The following is a 23,002-nucleotide window of genomic DNA, read 5'->3' as shown; positions in this document are numbered from 1 at the left end:
GAATGATGGAAATGGAAGCCAGGAAAGAGCCATGTACACAAAAGAAATATATTTTGGTTTTCATCCGGTATTTTTATAGTCAACTTATTAATAGTCCAATTGTAGTATTTTCACTTGTTTGGGGCATTATGCCCTACAAGGAAGGAAAGGGTGTAAGAGAACAGATGGGGAGCCCCCATACAGAAGGCAACAATTACCTGTGGTCATTTTCCTTTTCTAGATCTCAGTTTCACCTTCAGTAAATTACTAGGAATGAATAGGAGAAGTCTAACTTACCTTAGTCAGTCCTCTCGGAAGCTACAAATCTAAGAATGTGTCACTGGGTGGCCATTTGGGAATTTTAGAACTAGACGTTGTAAGGGCCACAAAGGAAGAGTGGGATGCAGCTCAATTTTAAACACAAAACGAACCTTGTAGGAACTCAATAAATTGGCAGACAAGAGAGCTTAAATTTTATACTCTAAAAGCTGTAAGTATATTTCAATATTCCAGGGCAAACCGACCGAAAACCAATCAAAGCAAATTTTTGAGATGCAGATGCAATCAAATTAAATGAATGGTTTGCTCTGGGACAAGAGGAGGACTGATGTTAGAGATAATAAAATAATGAAAGGATGAATGGCTGTCCCTTGAAAGGACATAAAGTTCCTAGCTGATATGCTGAAAATCAAGTAGAAGTGGGAAAACATCAAGAGACAATTCAGATCAGAAAAGAAAAATGCCTAGCAACGGAAAGTCTAGAAATTTTGCAAAGCTAACGCAAACTGTAGCTCACACAATTGTGGAAAACATGCAAGCCAACGCCAGGGCACTTGGGTGATTTCATGTGCCCCAAATTAGTTTTCATATTACTTCAAAGTTGAGGGAGTTGGGCGACAATCTAAAATCACAACATCGTTTATAAAACTAATCCAAGAGATTGAGGTATGTTGAAATGCCCAACTGAGACATACTGGCAATCACGTGTTACTGGAAGGAATCTAAAGATGAACTATTGCAGGAATAGATGACACAACAATAGCAGTCACCTAGGTATACTACAAACAAGATTTGCATAAAATATGTAATAACTTGGAAAAATACTTAGGATATTTTAATGCTAAAGCAGGAAACAAAATAGTACATTCAGTACAAGAGCGCACATACAAAATGCTGAGCTGTTTAGGTGAGGTTATCAGTGAAGTTTTTCTTCATACATTTTCTTTCTACACTTTCATACTTTCCTAATTTCTTCTAAAACATTTCATAATGAAAAAATATAAAAAATGCATGTGTGTGTTTTTTCACAAAGAGAAAGTATTTTTCCTTCATCCAATATCTCCTTAATGGTATTTATGATCCAAATAGAGACAATGTGTGTTTTTTGTCATTTTTACTTACTATTTCCTAGAAGCTTGAAGATTTGGGACCAGCCTTAGAAATCTCAAAAATGCTCAACTGTGTTTCAGAATTGTTGAATAAGCTAGACTCTTTGATGCTCTTAGTTAATTTGAAAGACAGATGGACCCATCAAAGACTACCCATATTAGCACAAGGTAAAGGCGAGAGACTGCCATGTGGCTTAGGCACAAACTAGTACTTTACTAATCTAGAGACCATGTTAACCACACCAAGCTGTGATGTACTTTAGATGATTAAAAATAATATATTTTAAGTGATAAATGCAAGTATACCCCCCTTTTCTCATCTTTGATTTAAACTTAATATCTAAACAATCAGATTAGAGATTGAGTCAAAAGGGGCAAAATGCACAGGATTCCTTTGTGTAGCATTGAAGTTTTCCTCTGATTACTTTCCCCAGGCTGTATTGTAACACAATGATTACAGTCAGCCCCCTGACCGGGGCTGCAAGGGGTAGAGGCACATGTGACGACCGTTAATAAAAAAAAGAGTGCTGAACACGCCCTGTTCTGGAAAAACCATTCAAAATCCCTAATTTCCATAAGCAGACTGATAGTTGTACACAGCCAGTACACATTATAAGAGTGAGATTCAAATATTTTTGACACTTGTTACGGTTAACTATGACTTCCATGTTGACAAACTCAAAGGTCAGTTCTTTGTCATCATTGCTCTTGACCTCTTGGCAGCATTTCACACAGCTGCCAATGCTCTCCTCCTTTAAACAGTGTCCTCAATGGGCTTCTGGTTCACTACAACAGTCCCTAGACTGTCCTTCCATCTTTGACATCTCCGTCTTGCTATCCTATGATCAAACCTCCTAATGGTGTTGGCTTCAGAACCTGGATCTGGGAGACCTTCTTTATCTGCACCATTGCTCCTTTAGTCAACTCATCAAATTTCACACCTTTACATATCACATGCTTATACATCCTCAATTTATAGCCCTAGCTAGGACATTTCCAGAGCACATATCCAAACACCCACCTGAAATCTGCACCTGGATGAATAATGAACCATTCAAACCTCACACGTCTACAGCTGTACCCCTGGTCTCCCCTGCTCCCCTCACCCACCCTTGCCAAAGTGTCTTGGCTTATTCAAACTTTACTCATACTCCTAAACCCAGCCCTCATATCTGGTCGCCCTCTATCTGATTGGGTTCCTCATCGTCTACCACCCCCCATGATGCCTATTTACCCTGGACTGTCTTAATCAAGAATCCCATTCGAACTATTTAGCCAGGACACTCCTCTTACCGCTGATAATTTCCTCTTAACAATTTTCCATCCACTGACTCCCACACTGCTCCTTGGCTATGAATTCCCATGTATACATGCTGTATTCAGAGTTGAACTCAATGTGTCTCTTATATAGAAAATGCCACTGCAGTGTTCCCTGTACCGATTGTAATAATCCTGAATAGAGTCTGCTTTATCATCTTTAACAAGTGAAAATTTTTTAACACCCTCAAACCTGGCCCCCCCACAGGCTTCCCTATTCCACTTGAATAAAAGACCTATGTTCTATCTAACTCCTCTATTTCTACCCACAAGTAATCTATCAGGACAAAAATCCTGGGAGCCATCTTTGATATAACTCTTTCAAACTCCATGTCTATTCCACCAAGAAATCCTTTGGCTCCACCTTCAAATAAATTCCAAATTTAAGCACTTCTTGCCACTTTCCACCACCATTCTGATCCTGACCATCATCATATATCCCTGGATTATTCCAGTGGCTTTTAACAGGTCTTCCTGCCTACTGGCTCACCAACCCAAAGTCTACTTGCAAAATAGCTTCCAGAGTGATCCGTTTAAAGCATGAGTCACATCATGTCCTACCTCAAAGTCCATATGCCTCCATATTTCACTAAAAGACTTAAGAATCTAAACAGCCTTAATGCTTGACTCAGTCTGGCCCTGTTACTTCTTTTATCTCCTGCTACTCTCCCACTTGACGACTTTGCTTTGCCCATACTGGCCAACTTGCTCTGTTTACAATGTGCCAAGTCTTTGTTCAAATGTCTGTGTGTCACTGATTATTTGCAGTTGCAACTCGTTCCCTCTGGCAATCTAACCTCCTGTACCCTTCTCTATTTTCTCCACAGCACCCATCGCTCATATTTATTTATTATGTTTTCCTACCAGTCCCCCCACCCCACAGAACCATCAGCACCAGGCTTGTGGCTGTCATTCATTGCTATATTACCCATCATCTGAGCAAGCTATATAATGAAATACAGTGCTTGCCACAAATGTAATTTTAACCATACTGAAAAAAGTAAACAAAACAGTTGGCACTAATTTTAACAATTTATTTTATTTAACCCAAGATATCCAACTTATAATCATTTCTATGTATAATCAATAAAAACCAATTATTCAAATATCTCACATTATTTTTCCATATAAAGTCTTTGAAACATTGTGGGTTTTACACTCATAGCACATGTAAGTTTTGGCAAGCTACATGTTAAGTGCTCATAGCCACACATGTGCCTAGTGGTTTCCATATTGACAGTATAGGTCTATTCTACTCTATTGTGTGTTTATTCAATGGTTTAAAATATTATTGGGAAGAAGTACAGAAACGAGACTTACAGACATCCGCTCAAAATGGAGGCATAGGTAAACACGGGTAACCATGCTTCACCTCCTCAACAACTACAGAAAAAAGTATAACCAGACCTCAAAACAAATAACACCAAGAACCATCAGAAAATTGAGCTGTATGGACGTCTAACAACCAAGGATTTAAAGAAGTCACTTTCATCCAGACAGGTCGGAGGGGAGGAGATGTGGAGATGGGAAGAGAGGTATGGAGACCCAGCATGGCACAGAAAGCTGGCAGAACAGGTGGTCCCACATTCACATGTGGTGGATAAAAATCAGGAGGGATACCTCGGGAGTGAAGGATCCCAACCCCAGGCCAGACCACACAGCTCAGGGTTCCAGCACCAGGGTGATAAATCCCCATACCTTCTAGCTGTAAAAATCAGTAGGGATTGGGGTGGTGGAAGAAACTGCTGGACTTCTAGGAGACTCTGCTTAAAGGGCCGACAAGAACTTAGAACTTACACAGATCCATCCCCTCTGGAATTTACCACCAGGGCAATAGCTGGAAGGGTATCAGTTGTATACATGGAGTTAGTGAAGTGACTGGAGAGAGTGTGGGTGCAGGGCAAAACTCCAGAAGCCAGGCAAAGGCATTGTCCCCACTCTGGGCCCTCCCCCTACATAGAGCCACAAAGCAGTGAAGCAGGTTGCCCTGCCCTGGTGATTACCTAAGGCTCCATCCCACACAATTTACAGATGCCCTTTCTGCAATAGGCCATGCTACTAAGACACAGAGTCAAAACAGCTCTGCCCAATACACAGAAACAAACATGAGAAGGCTGCAAAATTGGAGAGACAAAGAAATATGGCCCAAATGAAAGAACAGAACAAAACTTCAGAAAAAGAACTAAATGAAAGAGAGATAACCAACCTATCAGATGCAGAGTTCAAAACACTGGTGATCAGGATGCTCAAACAACTCATTGAGTACGGCAACAGCATAAAAAAACCCAGGAAGAAATGAAAGTTACATTAAGTGCAATACAGGAAAATCTACAGGAAACCAACAATGCAGGAGATAATGCCGAGATTCAAATCAATGATTTGGAACAGAAGGAAAAAATAAGCATCCAACCAGAACAGCAAGAAGAAAAAAGAATTTAAAAAAATCGAGGATAGTATAAAGAGCCTCTGGGGCATCTACAAATGTCCCCAGCTGAATTACAGGGGTGCCTGAAGAAGAAGAAGACCAAGAAAGTGAAAACTTATTTGAAAAAAATAATCAAAGAAAACTTCCTTAATTTGGCAAAGGAAAGAGACATACAAGTCCAGGAAGAACAGAGAAACCCAAACAAGTTGGACCCAAAGAGGGACACACTAAAACACATCATAATTAAAATGCCAAAGCTTAAAGATAAAGAGAGAATCTTAAATACAAAAGCAGAAATAGAAAAGCAGAGACTCACCCAACAAGGAGTTCCTGTAAGACTGTCAGCTGATTTGTCAAAAGAAACTTCGCAGGCTGCAAGGGGCAGGCAAGAACTATCCAAAATGATGAAAAGCAAGGACCTACAACCTAGGTGACTCTAATCAGCAAAGCTATCATTTAGAATGGAAGGGCAGATAAAGTACTTCCCAGACAAGGTAAAGCTAAAGGAGTTCATCATCACCATGCCATTATTAGATGAAATATTAAAGAGACTTATTTAAGAAAAAGATCAAAACTATGAACATTAAAAGGGCAACAACACATTTACAACTATCAACAACTGAATCTAAAAAACAAGGTAACCAAACAACCAGAACAAGAACAAAATCATAAATATGGAGATCATTTGGAGGGTTACCAGCTGAAAGGGGGAAAGGAGAAAATGGGGGAAAAGGTACAAGGATTAAGAAGCAAATTGGCAGGTACAAAATTAACAGGGGGTGTTAATAATACTATAGGATATGGAGAAGCCAAAGAGCTTACATGCACGACCCATGGACATAAACTAAGACTGGGGACTGCCAGAGGGAATGGGGGTATCAGGCAGAGGGAGGCAAAGCAGGGAAAATTGGGACAACTGTAATAGCATAACAAATAAAATATATTAAAAAAATTCTTGTTCACAACCCACTAAATTGAGTTCCTAACCCACAAATGGGTTCCCATGCCCACTTTGAAAGTCATGATTCTAAATAAACTTTAAGTATATAATCTCTAAAGCATGGATTTTAGGGTACTTCCTCTGGCCTCCAGGAACTGCTCGGGACACTTAAAGGGAGACAGATTTCCCAAGGAAGGAGGCCTGGAGGGCAGGGCGAGGAATTAAATGTCCCTGACAATCCACTGACTGAAATCATAACAGTCCATCCAATGATGCAAGACTGCTTTTAATTAAATGGTATTTTTAAATAACACACTGCCCTCTCAGATAATTAACAAAACCTCTAATTACTTATAATTATATACTACATACATGCTAATATAAAAAAATTCAAGGGAAAATCTGCACGATTTTTACACTTCGGAAAGAGTGCATTTGAGTTGAGTGGAAAGACATCAAGGTTTTCATTTTTCTCTCCCCACCCCAAGCAAAGGCCATAGAATGACAAGAGTTTAGAGCAAGGAGAGAGAGGTACAAGCAATTAATCTTCATTTTCCAGTTTTACAAATCCCACTCACCAAGTCTTTTAAAAAGATACCATAAATTTCAAATCCAAATTCATCCCTGAGCATAAAGTGTCAACTTTTAATATGGCCTCAAAATAAGGATTCTGCCATCAATATACCATTTGCTCTTTTAACGTTCAGGATGTTACTAGATACAGGGGGGTGTGCGGTCAAGGCTACACAGATATGCTACCCTAAAAAGGTATTGTTGTCAGACAGTTAGACTTCAAATTTCTTCCTGAGGTTTTGAATTACCAAAAAGGGGCCATACCTCCTGTATCTCCATGACTGTGTTAAATTGTCACCTAGACCGCGAACTTCATGGTGAGATGCTCAAGGTGCATCTTACGCAGCTGGGATATTTGTGCCCTTAGAAGAGCACAAATATTACTTTGAAGAACAAAAACATTACTTTGAAAAAAATGAAAACAACCATTTGTTATTTGGCTTCATATTTTTGATTGTTCACCATGCAAAATATGGCTACTTGATAATTGCTGCAAATATTGTCTTTACTACTAAATATGCCTTCATGTACATTTCAACAAGTGACTTCTGCTTGAAAAAGAACTCTATTGAGCATATTTCTCTGGAAATCAGTATTTAAATTATTTTTCTTTGAAACTAGCATGCAGGAGAGACAGCTCTTGTTTACAGAGTAACTAAGTTTAGCATTATGGTTAACAATGTTTAAATAAAGCTAACTTAAAATGCAAACATTTAAATTCTAAAGTTTAACTGTTGTGAGGCCAAGTCAGATCTATGGAAATATAAACAACATGAAAACAGTAATTTTCCCCCAATTCCATCCCTTGTGACAATATTTCAGGCCACCTTTTTTTTGGGATTTAAGAGTAAGAACTCATAAAACTCCAAGGTTGCAAGAGGGTTACAAATTGAAAAGCTTTGGATGAATCTTGAAAACATTATGCTAAGTGAAAGAAGTGAGTCATAAAAGATCACATAATGCATGATTCAGTTTACGTGACATATCCAAAAATGGTAAATCCATACAGACAGAAGGTAGATTAGTAGCTGCCAGGGGATTTGGGGGAGTGACTGCTAATGGGTATATACAGGGTCTCTTTCTGGTGTATTAAAATGTTTTAAAGCTAGATTGTGATGATGGTTACAAACTCTGTGAATATACTAAAGAACACTGAACAGCACACTTTAACTGGGTGAATTGTATTTTGTGTGAATTACATCTCAATAAAGCTATTATAAAAAATTAACATGCCTGATAACATTCACAACATTGGCATGAAAGATACAAGAAAATCAAGTTAATTCAACATAGCTTCCACTTAATGATGAAATACATAAAATTTGACACCACTGCCTCCCTGTTATAGAGCACATTCTCATAGCAACCAATATCTGCACTTCCTACACTTGTCTTTATCATTCATAATACCTGTTTTCCTCTCTACAATATAAACCCTACGAGGACTGAGGACAGAGACGGAGTCCTTCCTGCATAGTGCTATGATCCCAGCACCTGCAACACATATTCAGTAAGCATCTGCAATAGAAACTAATGTATGCATGTATGTATGTATGTGTGTAATATGTACATTCATATGAATGAATGAATAAATAAAATTATTGGATTGGGACAATTCAACCAATCAAGTTGATGTATTCTAACTGTCCCCTTAAATCTGTTCTCCAATCCTTCCACACTTGTGGCCACCCAGGTAGACATTTTCCCAGCAGCCATTGCAGCTTCTTGTGACTGTGTGACTATACTCTTAGCAATTAAATGTCAGTGGATATAACGTGTACAATTTTTAACTCATTTACTTCAAAGAAAATCACTTGTTTGGTCTTCACTGTGCTTCAACCATGTAGATAACAACAAACCACAAAGTAAGAGAGCACAAGAGGGAGATAAACTGCTCGGTCAAGCTAAACTGGCCACACTGTTACCTGCAAAAGAAGTAAACTTATATTTTATTTAAGCCATTGTATGTTGGAGTCTGTATGCTATCCCAGCCTAGTCTCTAACCTGACTGTTACAACCCAGGCCTCAGTGTGTGCATGTGCCACGGAGGAGTCAGGAGAAGCAGGAAGGATTTCAATGTTTAACTAAACTGACTATTGATTTCTGCCAGTGGCAACTCAATGAAGACATTCTCTTATGGTGTCTTCATAACAACTTCATGAATTAATAGTCATATAATTCAAATGCTGAATATTATAAAGAGGTCACTTTGAATGAATTTAACTCAGAATATTTTCATTGTGTAAGTATTTACATCACATATATAATACACTTTCCAAAGAACCAATGAATATATTTTAAATGGCTAATTGGGCAATTCTAGCTTTTTTGTAACCAAGAAATAATTTATAATATGTAAGACACAATGAGTAGAGTCTGTAACGATGCATTATATAACTCTATGATCTAACAAAAAAATATAGCTCAAATTGGAGGTGGGAGAAAAATTGCAAGGATTACACATTCTTTTAGATTGTTTAACTTTCAGATAAGTTGACTATTAAAAAATGAACAGATAAAATGTGAGGACTGAACACGCCTGATATTTAAAATTAACCATTTAGTTGTAATCTACAGGATCTTTGACTATTATCATTAACTCCTCGTGCCATTCCAAAATGAATACAAGATGATGAATTTTACAATTTGAATTTCAATTTGAAGCAAAAATGCATTGGGTGAATTGTCAATGGTGTGGGAAGTAGGAAGAAACTGATACACAAAACATTATTAAATAACCAAATCAGGGCACTCATGATACAATAATAACATCAACGCAATTGTGACCAGAGAAAGTTGCCTTTTTATCTCCGGTCTTAACATTCTAGATGATCTTGAGTAAGTTACTAATCATCTATGGGACCACTTTCCCAGTTTGTAAAGTGGGGATTATAATAATTGCCAACTACCTCTCAGAATGCTGGCAACCAGAACTGTTTTATTAAATTCTCAGATCTACTTGGAAGAAAACGGTTATACCACTAGTAAGTATGATGACTATTATTTATGATTATTTGTAACTAAATTAAAAAAAATGGCTTCATATGGTTTTTTGAATTTGCCTGGCCACTTTTATGAACATAACCAGTTGTTCCCATAATGCCAATGAAGGCATATTTATTTGCATCTACACTGACTGTTAATGATTCCCATATTCTAAAGTTACTGAAAGAAGCTCCTGGCATATGAAATCTACACCTTCTTGCGGTGTGGAAGATAGTGCTGGTTTCTTAACCATCACTAGATAACACAGACTTGTTTTTATTTAAGGTTTATTCACTGGGATGAAACACTAACCATTCTATCCAATTTATATATCTTTTTTTAGATTTTATATATATATATATAATCTTAATACGTATATTTATGTGTATATATATTTGTGGTGCATATATAATATGTTTTTTTTCATCTTTCCCCAAGAATGTGTTTACTGATTTTTAGAGAGAGAAGGGGAGAGAGAGAGATCCATTGGTTACCTGTCACACACACTCTGATCGGGGATTGAATCCACAACCTTTTGGATGACGCTCCAGACAACTGAGGCACCTGGCCAGGGCTCAATTATATATTTTTAACAAACATTCTTTTCCTTTACATATAAGAGATCAAGACATATAGGGATTAGTTTTTAAAGGATCATTGAGCTTGCTAAAAGGTAAAAAATTACATGTAATTTATTATTTGAGTCTCTATACCTTACTTCTAAAAAGAAAACTTAAATGACAGTCAAAACACAGATGAAACTGATATTGTAGAAGAAAAAAAAAGTAATGAAATGTTAACTGGGGGTAGAAAAAATTAAGTTTATTTTAAAATGTATCAACAACAAAAAGTTGAGTTTGAAAAAACTACAGAGATGGAGCACAAACTCTTACTCTGAGCTTCCTAGCAGTTAAGTCAAAATAAAAATTATGTGAATTTGTTACTCAGCTTGCTTTGTGCCAGAAAAGGAGGCATCAGGAGGACAACATTTTTCTAAATTTTGTTCCTAAATTATGAACATTTCTAAATTATGTTCCTAAAATTTGAAAAGTGGGTTCTTATTTTCAAGATGTTATATAACACACTATGTTTTTGACATTAATTGTAAAGGAAGCATTTTGGTAATATAGTATTGAATGTCAATTGTAATTAAAATAATTTTTAAAAAAGAGCATTTTTTCTCTTAGTCAACACTAATGACAAATTTAAAAACTTTTTTTTAACCAAATGTTCCCTTGACTCACGATTATTTTTAACTTGAACAATATTATAGAATTGGGAAAAATCACATTGCAGAGTTCATCTGTGTCCATTTTCAGGTCATGGGTGTAGGCATGGACATTACAAAGACATCAAGTCAGAGGAAAGTCGTTCACGCTTACAGGTGATTCCAGAGAAAACAATGAAAATCCACTGATGAAGCCCTATTTGAGGCTGTAGAGATAACATAGCTCTCAGGCTGAGTATTTCATCTGTTCCACCACTTTTTCAGCTTTGTTTAATCATAAGTTGTCGCTGCACCAGAAAGAAACCTTTGCTAACAGCAAGAGATAAGAGAAACACCCTGCGTGGCTTTGCATAAGGAACATCTTCGGGTGAGAGCCATAGGGATCACAGAGACCAGGAAATGCAACTTACAGCTGAGCTGAGGACTTGTGGCAGAGACTGAATGGCCCACAAAACAAGAAAAGATTTAGTATACAGCCCTTTACAGACAAAATTTGCAGACCCCGGGAATAGACTAAGCCTTCATTTTTAAGATTAGAAAACTATGTCTCAGCAAAGGGAAGTGCTTTGCCAAAAGTCACGCTATGACTTGATAACCCCACTGCTGGCTGGAATCACCTCTTTCCAGGCTGGACAATCAAGTGCTTCCAACGAAGGTTTAATTTAAACTACAAAGATGGAAAGATGAGGCAAGCTAGATTTTTTGGCACAAATCAAATGTACCAAAGCTCAAGTATAAAAACAAATCATTATATTTATAATGCATTATAGGACCCAAAACACTGAGTGAGGTTTAAAACAAACTGATGTAAGAATCTTCACATTATGAGAACCAAGACGGCGGCATAGTAGACACACTGCGCCTCCTCGCACAACCAGAACTGACAGAGAATCCAACGGCAAGGGGGTCCGACACCAAGGAAATAAAAAATAAACATTCATCCAGACCGGTAGGAGGGGCGGAGACGGGCACCAGGGTGGAGAGGAGTCCCGTGGCTGTGGCAGGACCTAGACTGGCGGAGTGTGGGACAAACAGTGCAGGCAGTCCGAGCACTAGCAGACCCTGCAGCCCCACACTTGCGCACAGATAAACCAGGACAAACAGAAAAGCAGACCAGGCAACTCAGGGCTCCAGCTCGGGGGAAATAAAGCCTCAAACCTCTGATTGAAAACTCCTGCAGGGGTTGGGGCAGCAGCAGGAGAGACTCCCAGCCTCACAGAAGAGGTCGTTGGAGAGACCCACAGGGGCCTAGGGTGTGCACAAGCCCACCCACTCAGGGACCAGCACCAGAGGGGCCCAGTTTGATTGTGGGTAGTGGAGTGAAAGATTGAAATCCAGAGGAGAGTGAAGCTGGCACCATTGCTCCCTCTCAGCCCCTCCCCCACATACAGGGTCACAGTGCAGCAACCAGCATTACCCCACCCCAAGGAACACCTAAGGCTCCACCCCTTAAAGTAACAGACGCACCAAGACAAAAAAAAAAAAAAAAATGGCCCAAATGACAGAACACTTCAAAGCTCCAGAAAAAATACAACTAAGCGAGGAAGAGATAGCCAGCCTATCAGATGCACAGTTCAAAACACTGGTTATCAAGATGCTCACAGAATTGGTTGAATCTGTTAGAAAACCAGATGAAAAAATGAAGCCTATGCTAAGAGAAACAAAGGAAAATGTACAGGGAACCAATAGTGATGCGAAGGAAACTGGGACTCAAATCAACGGTGTGGACCAGAAGGAAGAAAGAAACATCCAACCAGAAAAGAATGAAGAAACAAGAACTCGGAAAAATGAGGAGAGGCTTAGGAACCTCCAGGACATCTTGAAACGTTCCAACATCCGAATTATAGGGGTGCCAGAAGGAGAAGAGGAAGAACAAAAATTTGAAAACTTATTTGAACAAATAATGAAGGAGAACTTCCCTAATCTGGCAAAGGAAATAGACTTCCGGGAAGTCCAGGAAGCTCAGAGAGTCCCAAAGAAGCTGGACCCAAGGAGGAACACACCAAGGCACATCATAATTACATTACCCAAGATTAAACCAAGGGCCTACATCCAAGATTACTGTATCCAGCAAAGCTATCATTTAGAATGGAAGGGAAGATGAAGTGCTTCTCAGATAAGGTCAAGTTAAAGAAGTTCATCATCACCAAGCCCTTATTATATGAAATGTTAAAGGGAGTTACCTAAGAAAAAGAAGATCAAAAATAGGAACAGTAAAAATGACAGCAAACTCACAGTTATTAACGACCACACCTAAAACAAAAACAAGAGCAAACTAGGCAAACAACTACAACAGGAACAGAACCATAGAGATGGAGATCACATGGAGGGTTGTCCATAGGGGAGTGGGAGGGGGAGAGGGGGGGAAAGGTACAGAGAAGAAGTAGCATAGATGATAGGTGAAAAATAGACAGGGGGAGGGTAAGAATCGTGTAGGAAATGTAGAAGCCAAAGAACTTATAAGTATGAACCATGGACATGAACTATAGGGGGGGAATGTGGGAGGGAGGGGGTGGAAAGGATGGAGTGGAGTGGGGAGGGGAAATGGGACAACTGTAATAGCATAATCAATAAATATATTAAAAAAAAGAATCTTCACATTATGAAAGTTCCACAATAAACCTATTCAACTAAAGAGTAAGGAGACTGCATCTTCAAATTCACCAACTTTAATGTAGTAAGGTATGAGCAAAGGCTTTGTGCAACCAGGCCAGCTAATAATCTGTTTGAAAACAGACACAAGTGGAACTATTATTAGTTAAAATTCAAAAATAAAATGAAGATGCTACTTAAGAAATATAAGATGTTAAAGTGACCTGCAAGACTAACTTGTATAAGATGAGCACTGCTGTCACTGAGATACTTTAGGAATCAAGAAAATATGTAGCATCCATAACCACTTTAACCAGAGTGCTTTTTGTTCCCCCTCCCAAGTGTGAACTTGAAAAAATTCATTTAGCTTTAATTCATCAAGTAACACTATTCTTTCGGAAAACTTCTGATTTTAAAATCAAGTACTCATTTGATTTTCAAGCAAGGTCAAGAGAACAAGGCAGCGTATTGCTGACATCACAGGGGTATGCCCCACGCTGCTCAACAGTTACTCAATGCGGCATGTTGCTATGGTGCCTGACTATTAATTTCTGAAAGAAGGTGATTATAAAGCCACCATATGAACATCAATTGGATGACACCACTTCAGCTCAGAACACTGACATGCGTAACTCTTGTTAGCAGCAAGTTCATTTTATGAAATCACCACATTTGTGATGTGAAGATTCCTCTTTAACTTTAAACCTAGCAATTCAATACTCCCTACCCCAACCCTCAAAAAAAGTTTAGCTTCAACAAAGGGGAAAAGTTTGATATTTAGGAAAAAACGTGACTCTGTGTACCTTTTCTTAAGGGCAATCTTTTCTTTAAAGACCTCCCAAAATATGCTGTATACATACTTACACGCAAATAAACACACATATATTTGATAAATATGTAGATCAGAAGAGAACTGAATTAAATGCCTGAAAGGTGACAGCTACTACCCTACACATAATCCCATTAATCATATTTGCATTTACCTTTTTTGGCTTCTGTAAAGCAATCTTCAGTTACAGTCACCTCTCAAAAGGTCACTTCTTACCCTGAAAATAAAAGAGAACATCAAAATCTGAATGTCAAGAGAAAGTAGCAACCACCTCTTTTGCCTGAGAGACGTTCGAGCAAAACAACAAAGGGGCTCAACTATATTTATTGGCAAGTGACTTTCAGACTTGATAAAAACAAGTCCCAGGATCTCCATTTATCGGGACCACATGTGTCTGAGCTCCTCAAGACAACAAAAGTAACTTGGATGGAAAAAGTAGAGGAGAAACATTTCAAATTTTGTGTAATAACTTTTTCTCATTTGCTGTCTATCAATTTATTTTCACGTGGAATAATGCATGACTCATAGGCCTTTGTTTTTGGAAACCAGACTGCTATTTGAATGTGTCTGTTTGGTTAACATCCTCAACCTCTCTACTTTCATTAAAGCAGAGGCCTATTTTTCCCCCTTCGGAAGCGTTAGCTCTTGTAGGCAAGATGCTCTATGCCATTCTGGACCTTTCAAAATGAATAAAAACACCGCAATTTTCAGTTTGGGGAGGGGTTCATGAAAGCTGTTCTCAGAATGTTTTCCACTTAGCATATATCTATAAGATTAATTAAGTTACATAAAAATGGTCCATGTCAGATGAAATAAACAATTGAAATCAAGCTTCCTAAAACACTCCTTCTCCTTCATCCACTCCTGCCTGTGCACCCTCCCTTATGCAGAACAGTGTGTAACCCTTTAAGAAACACCACAAGCTGCCTCTTTCTGCCCATGGAACTGGGATCCACATATGGCACAAGTGAAAAGAAAAACATTTGTTTATTAATTTAGATCAAGTTAGCAACAGGGTACAGGATTCATTCCACATCAATTGACCACATGCTCATCTAATTTTTTAAGATGGTGAAAATTATGTAATATCATTTTACTGAAATGTTAATATCCTTTTGCTCACTCTTCAGAACAATATGCAATGAAGTGGTTTTAATTTTATACAGACTATATCCCTGCTTATCCCTCTGCTGTGAGCCCTTAATGTGGAAAGGCAAACATCACTGAGAAGAGTTAAATCTCATTTCACGAGGGCTAAAAATTGGAGAGTGGCACTTTGGTGTGTACTATCTTTAAGGAATTGATCCAAGGCCAATTTATGACATTTCCACAAGCAAGTGTATGCAGATTCTTGCCATTAAGATTGGAAAGAAATGCAGGCTCTGAGTGAAATCATAATTTTCATGTTTACTCTAAGAGGAAATTGGAGGTTTTCACCATAAATGTTCACCATTTGGGTGGGGGAAAACCCTAGCTCTGGGGCTTAAAATTACTATTTTGCAACCTGTCCCAAACCTTTTTGTTTTTACACAAAACAATTCAAATTGAAGATGACAATTGTGTGCTTTACTGTTGATGTGTGTCCCCAGGACTGGTTTCTCAGGTGGTGAGAACTGTCGGAGGAGGGACGTGGTGGTGAGCGAACAGAGCAGTGATGGTCAGGCCCTGGAGGGAAAGTGCAGGTCAGCAGAGCAGCCCCGCTCCACACAAGTGAGAGGAGCTCGTTGGAGAGGAGGCACAGTGACAATACCACACACAGGAGATTTCCATCTCTGCCCCACATCCAATCTTAACTGGAAAGGAAGTGAATTCTGGCAAACCTTACTCAGTTCAAGGCAAGAGCCCCCCTTCCCCCCCTCCTTTTTACTTGAAATGTCTTTAGTGAGTGTACTCTAAACTAATTTTCAGGTTTATCTATTGAGTTGCATCTATTTGTGCATGTTTGGCAGTCAGATCTATAATATTAGACTTTGCGATGCAGACGAGATTGCTATCATATAGGCCTGGCAAAAAACTGGACCTTACTAAAATTTAATTTTAAAAAACTGCTAAAAATGCCTACTTTGAACAAAGTTATTTCTAGCACTGTGCTCAACCTGCAGAACATTTTCAGGTAAGTACTGAGTCTGCTTCTCTACTCCTTTCTACACAATACGGTATAAGCGGACAGCGAGAAATATAAACTGGTTCACCTCACAGATATTACAAGTGTAATTTTTCCCTGGGGGAGGATTCATAATAACAAAGTTATAGATTTGACCCTCCAACTTGTATTACTAAAGCAGTACAAAACTGGTTACATTTAATTTTTACTTACATATAAAAAAACTGGCAGTGGTATTCAAACCATCTTTTCCTCCATTTTGAAGTTCCATAAATTTTAATATATACAAATTTTAATTTGACCACTCATTAACTTATTTTTTGTTGATTTTAGTGTTTATTATATATTAGCAAAGCAATCTAAAAGATATTTTTCTAGCCCTGACCAGTATGGCTCAGTTGGTTGGACATTGTACCACAAAGCAAAGGGTCACTGGTTCAATTCCCTATCAGGACACATGCCTGGTTTCTGTTCCTGGTTGGGGCGCGCGTATGAGAGGCAACCAATAGGTGTTTCTCTCACATATCGATATTTCTCTTCCTCTCTTTCTCCCCACCTTCCCCTCTCTCTAAAAATAAATAAATAAAATCTTTGACAAGATATTTTCTAGCTTTCCTGAGAAAAGATTAATAGTTCAATAGCTGTTTACCACCAAGCTAAATTAAGTGAAATGAGTCAATATAGTAGACAAGACTATTGGGTGCAGAACAATCAGAAATCAACAACCAGGAGAAAAATCTACATTTCATTTTCCCCAAAGCATAAAACTGCTGTTTCCCAAACTGTATTTGTTGTTTTTTAAACAATTAAGTTTTTCTTATCGAATCTACCAACTACTTACCTGAATGCTTACTGCCAGTGTGACCGCTAAAGCTCAAACTAAAGGATTATGTGAAGCTTTCAAGCTTGTTTGTTTTAAACAAACAAAACCAAAGAAAGAATGAAAGAAAGAAAGAAAGATATTCACTCCTAGCCCACTCGTCTTCTTAAAAAAATTCTGTCAGCATGTGAATTGCATTTTTTTTCTTTTCCTATCTTTCTTAAGTTTCCTGTTGGTTTTAGGTTTTAAAAGTGAACCAGAGGTATGGTTACTAGAAATTACTTATTTTCCTTTATGTTATTCCCTACACTTAAAATTCTGTGAACACGAGACTTGTTCAGTGTGTGGCCTCTTCACTATTGTTTGTGACAGTGTTCCTGACCTGAAGCTATTTGATGACCATAAGGACCTTGACCTGAACATCAATGCAGAGCCGAGGCCCCTAGGTTAGGAAAGTTAATGTGCCTTCCAACCCCTTCGCCTTCCTAACCCCTCCCCCAACTAGGAACTGGGCTCTATAAGCCTCTCGGGTTACTACAGTGCTTCAGTGTCACACTTTCTACAAGTATATTTGTCTCTAATTTAATCTCTGTGATAAATAATACATAGTATGGCCTACATGGAACCAAGATGCAGGTAAATGTGGAGGTGTGATTTCATCTCACAAGAGGTCAAAGGAACAATATATACTCTATTTTCTCATTAAATGTATCCCCCTCCCTTTCTTTCATGGTAGCTCAAGGGATGATTTCTACATCAATATTTCTGTATTATATTTCATTTTACACAACTGTACAAAAGTGACTTGAAGGATGGCCAACATATGTCATCTCAGCCTTCAGTCCAACCAATGTTGACTGAGAACCCACTGTGTGTCATGTCACTGGGGATGCAGGGATGGTCACAGCCACCTCCTGACCCAAGATGTGGCAATTCCGTGGTTATTCTCATGCTGGAGGGTCCCTTCTCCTGAAGTTTAGAAACATGGTTCAAACTTCCCGTACTTCCAAATACTCCAACCAAATGACATAACCTTCATTAGAGAAGACAGATCTTAATGGGCCAATTTCCAAGACACTGCTGTCTCTTCAGTGAATCTTAACTCATGTGGGCTTTTATGTATTGTTTATCAAAGATTTCTTGGAAAAAAAGAAGCATATCAACACAAATTGGACAGGCTGAAAATTATAATACAAGGGTCACTTCATTTTCTGCACTCAAGAAAATCCACTCAGAAATCAACATCAAAGTGTTTCTGCTCTGCTTCTAAAAACTTTGAAATTGGCTACATTTTGAGTCAGGTTTACAAAAAAAGGAGAAGAAACTGGGAGAGCAAAACAGGCCAAAAAGGAGAACGAAGGAAGGAGATTGGAAAGAAAAGAAATGGAAAGGAAACCATGCAGGTCTGGCCTCGGGGACCAGAGGCCCCCTGTAGGCCCTGCCGGCTTGCTGGTTTACAGTTATGACACTTTCCAATTTGTTGCTAACAAGGAAATCTACTATTTTGGACTCGTCATTCCCCAAGGCCCTCTCCCACTGCTGCAAGAACATCTGACTTCCTTTCTCCTCCCCTTCTGGGACCCTCACCGAATCATAGGACCTAGTTTTGGGGTCCATCTAGTAAGAACAATCTAAAATCCTAAAAATAAAGTAATCCATGTGGTACAGGCAGTCCTGGGGAGGATCACCAGGGAATCCCTCAGGCCGGCAGCCCTCCATCAAGTCCACACTGGCCCACACTTCATTCAGAAAAAAACACCTTCCTACCTTACAGAATATAAAACCCTGGGCATGGCCACGTGAAAATATTTTATAGTATCCTTTAACAGCCTTTAAATGTTGAAACTTAAAAACAATATTTGCTGTTTTCTCTTTGAAGCACTAACAAAGCCTTTGTTTTAAATTTACCTTTAGTGTGCAATAAGAGTTAATAATCAAATCTATCCCAACCCCCACAAATGTTAAACAAAAAGATAAAAGAAATGCAAATAGCTATTGTCATGGAAAGTTAAAGTACCTGTCTGTATTTTTAAATGAAAACTATTATCTCTATCAATCAAAATTTAAGAATACAATAGCGCTAATCACAGAAGGTGCTCTGACGGAGTTACTTTTCCTCACAAAAAAAGTATTTTTCCCCTTCAAAACCGAGTATAAAAGTCATATAGTTACAATTAGATAGGGTATTTGTAATTTTATTATTAAAAACCTCAGCAGCCTCACTAATAAGTGCTTCTAAGTCTCTAAACTGATTTGTACCCAAGAAGACCCAAGTCCCTACATATTTTAATAAGGTTGATAAAATTTTATTTAAATTCTTACAGTTTCCAACCTGTGGAGGAACAGCACACTCTTCTGTTGAAAAGAGTAACTCAAACTGAGGCATCAGTTAACTGGTAACAAAAACTCCTTCTTTTAGACTCTGGATTCAATTCCTAGCCCCTGAAATATCTTTGCAAAGGACATAGCTTCGCTGCACCGCTTGTTTTTCTTAATTGTGGCAATTCATTTTTGAAATTATAACACTCTTTTAAAAAAGCAGAATTCCACCTTCATACAGCAGCATGATTTAAATGCACCCTGCGTCAATTTCTGAGTCTTTTAAAAAAATATTCGGGTTTTAAAAACACTGGATTAGCCCTTGGATATGGTGATTCCTCAAGAAAGCACAGAAACAAACGAAAAAAAAAAAAAAAAAAAGGAAGACCCAGAAAACAAACAGCTCAAGATTAAAATTCCTAGAGCAAGCAGTTAAACCAGGATGCCATTAGCTGGCTGAGCCTGGATTGATGTCTCCTCCACCATTGGGCCAAGAGGCTGTCATGCTCCCCACGGTCCCCCCTCCCCCCGCAATGCAAGATCACATTTCCTTCCCTCCAGACCGCCTCTCTCAGCTTCACTGCCAACATCTCCAGTGTGCTATTAATACCAATGCAGAGTCGATTCCGTTTGCACTGAAGAAAACCCTTGCTCCCCAGCATAGACCTGCCCTGCCAGGAGGAGCTGCCGGGTGTGGACAATCCAGTGGCAGAGTTGCCCTGCTTCCTTGCAGTTCACTCCTGCACACTGCGCGCAGCCTTTTAGCACACAATGGCAGCATTATCTCCAGGGCAAGTTACAAAACAGGATTTGTTAGGACAAAGAATAATAAAGCCGTTCTCTCTCTTTTTTTCTTTTTCTCCACCCTCCAAGTTCCTGGGAGCCCCTCCCTGCCAGTCCAGAACTCAGTCACATCTCCTAAAGGCACCTGAACTTGTCAATTTCAAGGAGCTAGCAAGTGACAACTGAGGAACCTGCGGGACCACTGTCATGAGGCGCCCTGAAGAGCAGCAGAGTAGACTCTTAACATTTTAAAACGAAACAAAAGTATCAGCCTTGGCTTCCCACACACTTACCGGTTCATGGTGAGGAAGGAAAGCTTTGGGGCCCCAGAGGGAATTTTCACACAAGGAAGAAAGTTGAGAGTTTGTAAGGGAGAAACTCCAGGCCCTTAGAAGCTGTGGGCTTTCAGGGCTCCCAGGCTGGGCTGGTGGCAGAGTGAGGCAGGACTGGAGGTATGTGGGCTAAACACAACAAAAGTCACTGCTTTACTCTAGATTCAATATGCAGGAAGAGGCCCCTTTGCATAAACACAAACACTCAGCAAATGAATAACTGGCTCCATCAGACTTCCGCTGTGCCTTCTACCTGTCCTCTCCCGGACAGGAGACACTGCCTGTTCTAGGGGACAAGGACTAAACAGGAGACAGATGTTATGTTGCCATAATAACAATTAAAATGAATTGCATTCATTAGTAGTTAAGAATTGACTCCTAGGGAAAGGAGCAGAAAGGGGATATGGCGCTACTGTTGTATCTGCAGCTACTCCAAAAAAAACCAAAAACTGGGCACACCCATACCGGGGGCCTTTTCCTGGAGCTGCACTGGGATCTCTAATGTTCAGTGATAGTTTTAAACAATCATATTTTTCAGCAACAATTTCAGTCAAATGTATAACTGTTGTTTCTCTGCTTTGACACATTATAAACTCGTCCTTGTGAGTCTATAGAAAGATCTATTGTATATATGTATAAAAGTGTACATACATAAAGTAGACATATAGACATTTATGTACATGCATATACATGTGTATACATACTAACATTTATAGTATTGCGTGCATCTCTAATTAAAGAGAGTAAAACAAAAAAATGTCATTTACACTCCTTACTTCACTGATTACGGAAAATAATTTGAGTTGTTTAAAACTACATCCCAAATGTCTGCCTTTCAAGTGTCATCAACCCATGACCACTCATCTTACCCATATATTAGAAAAGATGCTTTTAACTCAGTGGCTTAACCACTTATAATTTCAATTAAATAACATAATTACAGTCAACAGTCTCCATTTCAGTAGAAAATATGCTGTATCTCAACATAATTTATCCTCAGAACTGAGAAATTTAAGCACAAGGAAATACATGCAGGTACTAGCGATTCACTGCTACCTTTTCTCAGTGTATGGAGTCAACTCACTCACCCTAACTCTCTATGATGAGCTCTGGCTACATGTTGGTCCTAGTAGCACACTTATTTTAATAACTTTCGGTAGTTTGAATGATTTCATTGGAAACATAAATAAGGCTATGTTCAAAGAGTCCCATCTGATGCCGTACAGTCCTTTGGGAGCAAACCCAGCACTGAGGCTCCATAGGGTGGTCCATGCTACTGCTTGGGTTGAAGAGGGTAGGGTCCTCCAGAGCCTCAGAGAATGTATGATTCTGCTGCTAGGCAGGGGAAATAAGGTGGCTTTCTAACACAAAATCAAGTTTTATTGTATTAATACAACACTGTTTTCTGGCTATATCAATCTGCCACAAAGGTAAAAGAATATTACTAAAAAGTTAAAAAAATACAAACAGACAAAAAGCCCATTTCAAACATATATTTGGGGTGTAACATGAAGAGAAACAAAATTAAAAGATTCTTAAAGTCCCAAAGAATAAAACCCAGGTTCTCTAAAAGGGGTTCCCACAAAAACTAAGGATACCTATTCTGTTCACTATGTTGTCTTGAAATGACCTCCCAAATAAGGTGTTAGATAACCCACTTTCATAGATGATCGTGATTTAACCTTGATGCAAATAAACCATAGAACCAAATTTAATCAGCGGATCACTGTGAAAGAGCCTCTCTCCATCCCAGTGGAGCCTCTAATAACGGTTTCGGCAGATCTGGTGGGTAGTTATGCTTCCTTGCTCATCTATAGCTCACACTGGTTGAGCAAGCTAATGGAAGTGCTGTTAGTGGAATCCAATATTAATGCTCTGCATCGTGCAAACTTGAATGCAACCTAATATACCAGGTAGTATCTAATTATAGGTAGTATCTAATTCCATAGGTATTAGATACTATACTCTAAATTAATATTTTAATGAGGACATTGAAATAAAGATGGCAATCCAGGTAAGGCATCCATGCATTGTGGTCCAGATAAGCTCCTTGCTGTAAGAGTGCTGGATGCTGCAGCAAACAACACAGACACAAGCACCGTGACAAAAATCCACATGCAACCTTTAGACGTTGAGTGACACATGCTGATGCAGAGTCAAAGATGCATCCTCACACAAGCACCGCTCACTGTAAACTTGAGAGTATGAAGAGGGAGTTGTTGCAGGGAGACCTCCAAAAAATAAACAGGGCGTACAGTTTCAAAGGCTGCAGACACAGACATTTCATTGTTCAAGCCAATTATCAGTGGAAAATAATAACAACAGATGGATTCAGAGTCACTGACTTTTCATATGCACTTCATCTCAGCAGAACAGATGATGAAACGC

The 23,002-nt window shown here is 38.8% G+C and overlaps 1 protein-coding gene across 14 annotated transcripts in view; it reads right to left on the bottom strand.

Moving 5' to 3' along the window:
- FOXP1 (forkhead box P1) overlaps window positions 1-23,002 on the bottom strand; it is a 629,322-nt gene that overhangs the window by 313,060 nt on the left and 293,260 nt on the right. For 13 of the 14 annotated variants that reach the window (XM_053930432.1, XM_071222259.1, XM_045192423.3 and 10 more), the window contains one exon: window positions 14,411-14,473. The gene's annotated coding sequence lies outside the window, so the exon portion shown is untranslated. The remainder of the gene's footprint in view (window positions 1-14,410; window positions 14,474-23,002) is intronic. The other variant, XM_053930430.2, reaches the window with a different exon arrangement.

This window comes from Desmodus rotundus, chromosome 8 (assembly GCF_022682495.2).
Source record: "Desmodus rotundus isolate HL8 chromosome 8, HLdesRot8A.1, whole genome shotgun sequence".
Lineage (NCBI taxonomy): Eukaryota > Metazoa > Chordata > Mammalia > Chiroptera > Phyllostomidae > Desmodus > Desmodus rotundus.
Note: the sequence above shows the minus strand (reverse complement) of the source record. Positions and strands in the feature narration are given on the sequence as shown.